Below are 7,635 nucleotides of genomic sequence, written 5' to 3'. Positions count from 1 at the left end.
AACCTGACCTGTAGGCCAGAAAAATATCCATTAGTAAATCAAAATCAATTCAGTTTACCGGTAAACAAATACATTTTTCTGCAAGTCTATATAACAATGCAAATTATCATCATCATCATCATCATCAATCACAAATGTACAACAGTTGAATTAGTAATCATCTTGGCTACGTAGCTTAATCTATATATTCCAGTAGCGTTCGCTACAAACAAATACAAAAACAACAATAAAGAAAAACAACTGTCTAACAGACAGCATAGCCGAATTCAAGGCAACACATAACAATAATCATTTAATTGCACTTTGTTTCAAAGTAAGCCCATTGAAGTGCTTAAGTGAATAAAAGTGTTCAAAAACAGCGGTTTTTGAACCGGAGTTCTGCTCGCGGTGGGAACGCCGCCGAACAAAGTCATTTGTTAATCGCGAAAACGGCCGACTGGTTACTGACAACTAAAAGGGTGTTATTAGTAGATGTTAAGAACACTTACCGCTGAGGTGATACAATTTTATAGACGGGTTTACGGGAGAAAAACGCTTTGTTTTCCAACGCGGTTCCACACGACATAAGCTTACAGCCACAGCAGGAGTCGAACCCGGAAGTATCCCTCCACGGCCGTATTCATAGTTGCCGCGACGTGGAAGGAGCCAATCAGGAGAGGGGCCTCAAATCAGCTGGCTTGAGTCATTTGACAGGGAGTAGTTGATATGGGTTACAAAAGCAGCAAAACCAGAAAAATATGAGAAGTAAGACAAAAAAGATGAAGAGAAAGGCAAAGAGTAGAAGAAGAGTGCTGCTCTATTTGAGTCAGTGCCACCATTCTGCTGTTTCTTTTGTGTGAATATGTGGTAACACATTACATCATCACAGATTCAAATCATAATAAAAATCACTGGGCAATACCTAACATGAAATTATATCCCCCTGTAATAACTCGTTTGAAAAAAAAAAAAAAGACTAATTATATATATATACTTAACCCTAGAACACTATCGCTGGGTGATTTTCACCCGAGCAAATACATTTACATGATTTCTCTCTCCTGCAGCTGTGAGTGTGTCAAGGAGACTGTGCCTTCACCAGGGAAGTCACAAATGTCCCAGGAATGGGTGGATCAAAGACCAGCTTTCCAGTGTCATTGGGGTTTTTTAAGGAATTTTTTTGTTCTTGAATTCCAGATTTTTCTGTAATTTTGGTGTATTATTTTAGGGTCCCCCCATAACACTTTTTTTTCATTTTGTTAGACATGGCACAGTTGAAAGTAAAAGCAGACCACTCTAATTTGTCATGTGTTGTCATTTTTTGATATATTTTGATGACAAGTACTTTTTGTTGGTCATATTATATTGGGTAAAAATCACTAGTGTTCTAGGGTTAAACACACACACTGACTAACAGATTTATTAGACTGCTTGCCATAAAACAAGTGAATTGCTCTAATGCGGACTCTTTCCTTTGAGTTGATGTGAGTTCTCAACATTTTACCATGTTGAACAAGAGTCAGGAATTTCAAAATGAATTATTTACATTTTTATAACCAGATTTGAGCAACAACCTGAAGCTGAACATGCTTAAGACTGTAGAGATGATAGTGGACTTCAGGAGACATCCCTCAACACTACTCCCTCTTACCATATCAGGCAGCCCGGTGTCTACTGTGAAGATCTTCAAGTTCCTGGGTATTACCATCTCCCAGGACCTGAAGTGGGAGAAGTACAGTCTTCCACAGGAGGTGCTGATCCAGTTCTACACTGCAGTCATTGAGTCTGTCCTGTGCTCCTCCATCACAGTCTGATATGGAGCAGCCACTAAACAGTACAGGTGCAGACTGTACGGGCAGCAGAAAAGATCATCAGCACCCCCCTGCCCTCCATCCAGGACCTGTACCTCTGAGAAACTAGGAAACGGGCAGGGAAAATCATTACAGATGCCTCACACCCTGGAGACAGACTTTTTTGACCTCCTGCCTTCTGGCAGACAGTATCCGGTCTTTAAGTCTGATGTCATTAGCCGTGTCTGGGCCCAAACTCCGCTGCAGGTCCATAAGCCAAACGATCACTGCAGGATTACTAAGAGTTAAAAACTGTCTAAATTATTTCATCTGTAATAAAATGATCAGTGTGGCTGCTCTACCAGGTGTAACAATTAAGTTAAACATCCAGGCATCCATGAAAACGGAATTTATTAAACTTAACGGAGTTAGAAGTTAGCAGGGAGTGCTCGCTAGTTTCCATCTAAATATAATATAGCCTGTCCTGACTGAGGGATTTCTGAAACAAATTAAGACGTACAGCTCTGTTATCACTTCCGACATAAATAAAGACAGGAAAGTAAACAGCAGTGACATTTGTAGGGTTACTTTAGTTTGGCTAGCTGGTATATAACGATGTCCAGTCCATTTACCATTTACCTTAATTGAAAATGTGTGTGGGATCATATGGTCTATTTGTCTTGTCTGCAGTTTTGTAAGGAAAATGCAGGATGGATTTGTAGAGAGTTTCAAGATCAAAATATTTATTAGATATTAGCAATGCCAAACAGTGTGCAAGATCCAGTGGCACTATGCTCTTAAAAAGGTTGTACATAATATCTGGAGGATAACCGTTGTGAACACTAAAGTGGGCAACATTTTCACTGATAACACAAGGTTTTTTCACCTTAAAACACCTTGTACCAGTCTCATGAGCTGATTTTACATGAGAGTTATTTTGTCCTGAGCATGAATGCACTCGATTTTACTTCTTTTGTTTGGATTTCAGTTCGGGTTGTTCTGCAAAATCAGCAAATGTAACCACCAGAAAAGCTCTCAGTAAAACCAGCTATACTGTGAGCCCCCAGATTATCTGCTACAACAACCTGAATTTTGCCTTTGAGACACCTGCCTTTTAAGGGAATGAAAACTCCCTCTTTCTCCAGAAGAAGAAGAGGTTGAAAGGAACGGTCATAACCATACTTCTTCACATTATCAGTTTTACACAAGACTGCCAACTAAATTCATGGTAGTGATAAATGTGAACCTATAGGCAAATTTCTCACAGTCCAGTAGATGCCACAACGTTTATATTTCCTGCGAGAGGTACCCAGAGGATTGCATATCTCAAACAATGAAATTCTTATTTTAATGCCAAAAAACAAAGTATGAACCATCCTGAGAAGATCTGTAAGTATGGTGTTCACCAGTCCCCCTATTACTCTTCTGGGCTCTGTGATTTTCAGCTAACCTGTCCAATACATTTTTCCTGACAAAGTGGTGCTGCAAAGACCTCAGTACAGGCACGTACTGAAAACACATTTTTTCCTTGGCATCAAGAATGTACTCAGTGGGTTCTACATTGTTAAAGCTTTCTTTATAACACTGATTGCAGATGTAGGTTGCGCTCAGGGGTCCCTCTTTCTCTATCGCTTTGAGCAATGGGTTAGATGTGAAGATAGCAGTGGCTACCTCTTCTTGACCTTTCAGTTGTGACACAGGTCCAGGTGCAGGGCCTGGGGTTGCCTGGTTTCTGGCTGGGTCCCCCCATGCGCAGGGGTGGTCGCTAGGTTGCACCAGTTGGCAGATACATTGTATATTTCAATTTGTGCTCCATCCTGTTATTATATTTTCTTCCCCCTTACCTCTTTTCCCCTCCTGCCTCTTAGCTTGGACATACTATGCATATTATACTATAGTATATTACATATAATATAATATGATATAATATAATAGTAACTGAAATAACACAAAAAATAATCAGATAATAAATGCATAAACAAGAGGAAACTATAGAAAATTTATAAAGCACGTCTATATTTGGCACAACAGTGCATTCAGAAAATTCTAATTGCAAAAGCTGCCAGACAGAATTAAAAAAAAGAACAACAGAAAAACAAAACAAAAAAATGGCTTTCTGAATAGTTTTGCACTGCAGAGGGCCAGCTTTTTCATGCAGGCCTGACCCTGTCAAGGGCTGGCTGTGTAGCAGGCAAGGTGAGGACCCAAGTGCAGGACTCTGCAAACAAAACAGGTTTATTGAACTTAAAAACAGCTTAATTGCTGGGAGATATAAACTAAGATACAAAACACAAAACTCTTGACAAGGCATGAGTCAGGAACATGAAACTTGAAGCTAGACGCTAGAGATGGACCGATCCGATATTACGTATCAGTCCGATACTGACCTAAATTACTGGATCGGATATCGGAGAGAAATAAAAAAATGTAATGCGATCCATTAAATATCACAAAAGCACTTCACAAAACTTGTGACATGGCGTAACTCAGCATATAACCTTAGCACGTGGGAGCAGTATGCATCACGTGATAGAGCGGCTGTGGTGTGCGAGACCTGTCGGTGGTGTGGTTGAGCATTTGGAGCCGGAATTTCATCTCCGAGAAAGTTATCCCAGAGAGAAGTAAAGCAATGTTTGTAAAGCATTCCCAGGTTAAGCTTATGACTGCCTCTCATTCTCTCCCCCTCCCTCTCCTGCTGCTACTTCAATCATGAAACTGATCAATGATCAGCTGATCGGCTTTTCTGTCGTGAGTCCGTCTCTCTTCTTTGTTTATTGCCCATTTTGTGCCAGAAAGAGGAAACTAGCGGCTGAACAACAGCAGCACGTTTAAGCTTGATAAGCTGTTGTTAGAATTTATTTAAGATTACTTTCTACACCAGGATGTGGTAAATGTGCAGGGGCGGGTCTAGCAAAGTTTTGCCGGGGGGCACACTGTAAAAAAGAAAATGTTGAGAAAACGTAAAATTTCAAGGCAACATGATGCAAGAGATTTTTGAGTTTTCTCAACTTTTGCCAACTGTTGTTGACTTAACTAAGATTTACAAGTTCTGCCAACTTGGATCTTCTTGTTCACCTAATTAGGATAATCCTGGAAGTCTAACGAAGAAATTCTGGTTTCAATGCCATGTATTTCTGCCTTCACCAAAAACAGATATTCTTGTTGAGTAATCATGCAATTCTTACTCCAGTGAGTTGAAAATTTACCTATATAAACAAAGGAAAATGTATGTTGTTATTATACTTGAAAAAACACTTAATAAATAGATATAGAATAAAACAAAGCACAATTCAATGTTATCTAAAAGCTTATTTATTTTGTTCAACAGTCTTTTCAGTACATTTCAGAATGTCATGGGTAGTAGGGTGAATTTCTGTTAAAAAAAAAAAAAAAGAAAGAAAGAAATAACAAACAAACAAACAAAAGCATGTTGCCAGTTTCTTTTGGGTGCTTTGAGCACCCCAGCAGAGATGTTAAAATTCCACAGTCCAGAACCAAAAAAGAAAAGTGTCCAGCAACTTAATAATTCACGCACACACACCCTGACCGTCTTGTAAAAGCTGAACATAACTATTGCACATTAAATAGGGTAGTGCCACAAACGATTGCCTATGTACCCAGACATTGACATTTTACACAGGCTTACTATGATGAACTACGGAAGTTAAAAGTTATTAGAAATGTTACCATCAATGAAGAGGAAACTAACACTATAACAAATCTTTTACAATACTACAAGACAAATTTTCACCATATATTCTCAACAATACAGATTCATCTGACTAAAATTTACATTTCGAATAATGATTTATCCACTTCACCTTCATATTGTCCGACCAGGCCAAAATAAGATGGCCTGAATTGCTTCAAAGGTAAAACTCATCTGCTTTGGATAATCAATGTTGAGGGCATACAGAAGGCCAAAGAGGTGTGCCAGGGCAGTAGAGAGATCTGGAATGTTATGTAGCACGATGTCCCCTTCCAACACAACTGCATGTTCTCGCACAGACGTATCAGCATCGTCATCTTGTAGGATGGTGAGGATGGCAACTGATGCACCGTTCAACACTGGTTCCAAAATGTCAGTGTCCTGAAGAAAAGTAAAATATGAATTATTGAAAGCTAAGAAAAACTAAAGACAAAACAAATTTCTAAAGATTTTAACTTTAACCTCTATACCATGCTGGTCGTTTAACTAATGGAGGTTTTAAGAAGAAAAAGCTTATTTTCTTTTAATTAATGCCACCTTGTGAGTTTTGTACAAAAATATTTTCTGCTATGGAACAACCACTAACAATGCCCAGCTGCTGCTCAGCAGAAAAAAAGGAGTGAGAGTTATGACAACTGCAATCCCCACTATAAAATTATCTGGACTGCACTGAGAAAGTGTACATTTCATTTTGGATAAACTCATCCTCTAAAACATCTCATAGCAATTAGTTTTACTTGCATTACTTTTTGTACTTACTAAGCACTTCAGGAAAACCTCTGTTGCATCTTCTCTTGAGGAAAATGGGCAGGCCTCTCAGTGCCCGTTGGACACAGTGTTGGATGTCTAAAGAGTATTCAGTGGAAAACAAGAATTTCAATTAGTGAAGTAACATGGTGTACTATACACAATGCAAAATCAGAACTCTCATAATAATGAAAGTAAAGCACAGGTCAGACCCAGCAACACGCAAAATGTACAACCCCCAAAAAAACCAACAACACCATGTTAACAATTTTACTTTCATTTTACAAATTAAATAAAATACTGCCAAATAAGAACAAAGCAATGACTCATGACATTCATTTTACTGACATGTCCACTGATGTGTTTTGTTTGAAGCCAACATCTTTTCAGTTTCTGTTAAGAGAAAAGTATACTCTCTTCTGAAAATGTCAGATAAAGGAGCACTTCACTCACCTGTTCATCAAGTTTATCCAGGAGGTCTTCCATCTCCTCACCAAGAGCTCCCTTCTTAGACCAGTACAGTTTCAGCAGGCCATTCACAAATTTGTCAAGGGATGCATTGAAGGTCCCCAGGAGGTCTTTGCTTGTGATCCGATGAAATTTTCAGATATCTAAACAATACATTCACCAAAATATTGTCATTTATTCAGCACAGAAAATTCCTGGGTAGCTGTCTTGGACAGTCTGCACCATGTTATATGCCTGACTGTGTCATCGACAGCAAAACCTACTTCAAAAATCTCTCATGAATACGTCTTTTGCACAGGAATAGAAACACCCCCCACAAAACCCAGTATCAATATGAAAATACATATTATGTTCTAAGTTGCACCAAAATCTGTGACCAATCAGATTCTGTGACCTGCCTTAGTATTCTTTCCTAACAATCTCAGACTATAGAAGTCCTATTTCTAGCACAAAAAGAAAAAAAAATACATGCTAAGTCAAAATTATGAGATTGCCTTTCTGTTTCACAATTTCGATTTAGCATGGGGACTCTTTTCTTGTACTGGCAGAAATGTTCAGGGTAAGGATTTCAATATAACACTGGCAAGGGCCTTGACTGGAGTGGTAGCACAAGATAATGAAGTTGGCCAATGCATTACCCCAGCAAATACCATACTACTTTAATATAAGTATAAATCATGCCCAATTAGAATAATAATTAAATTATAAATAAATTAGGACAGTCTTACCTCCTCAGAGGAAAACAGCGCAGGTCATCTCTCCTGGACCTCAGATACCATAGGCTGACACTCCACGACCTCTCTCCGCCTGAGAGAAAATGTTTGCAATAATGAAACATTTCAATATAATGTAGAGAAAAAAAAGCGAGAAAAAAAAAAAAAGTTCGGATCGGACTCCCCGATCCTTACTGCGCATGTGCAAAGTCGGACCATACAGATCGCG

General features: G+C 38.8%; 1 long non-coding RNA gene across 1 annotated transcript; it reads right to left on the bottom strand.

Moving 5' to 3' along the window:
• Positions 1 to 5,194: 5,194 nt before the first annotated feature.
• Positions 5,195 to 6,772, bottom strand: LOC116335606. The gene is made up of 3 exons (XR_005609919.1): positions 6,679 to 6,772; positions 6,238 to 6,324; positions 5,195 to 5,859 (listed from the first exon to the last, which is right to left on the bottom strand). It is a non-coding gene; the product is annotated as an uncharacterized LOC116335606 (long non-coding RNA).
• Between the last annotated feature and the right edge of the window lie 863 nt (positions 6,773 to 7,635).

The sequence above is a fragment of the Oreochromis aureus genome, linkage group 22, assembly GCF_013358895.1.
Source record: "Oreochromis aureus strain Israel breed Guangdong linkage group 22, ZZ_aureus, whole genome shotgun sequence".
NCBI classification, from domain to species: Eukaryota; Metazoa; Chordata; class Actinopteri; order Cichliformes; family Cichlidae; genus Oreochromis; species Oreochromis aureus.
Note: the sequence above shows the minus strand (reverse complement) of the source record. Positions and strands in the feature narration are given on the sequence as shown.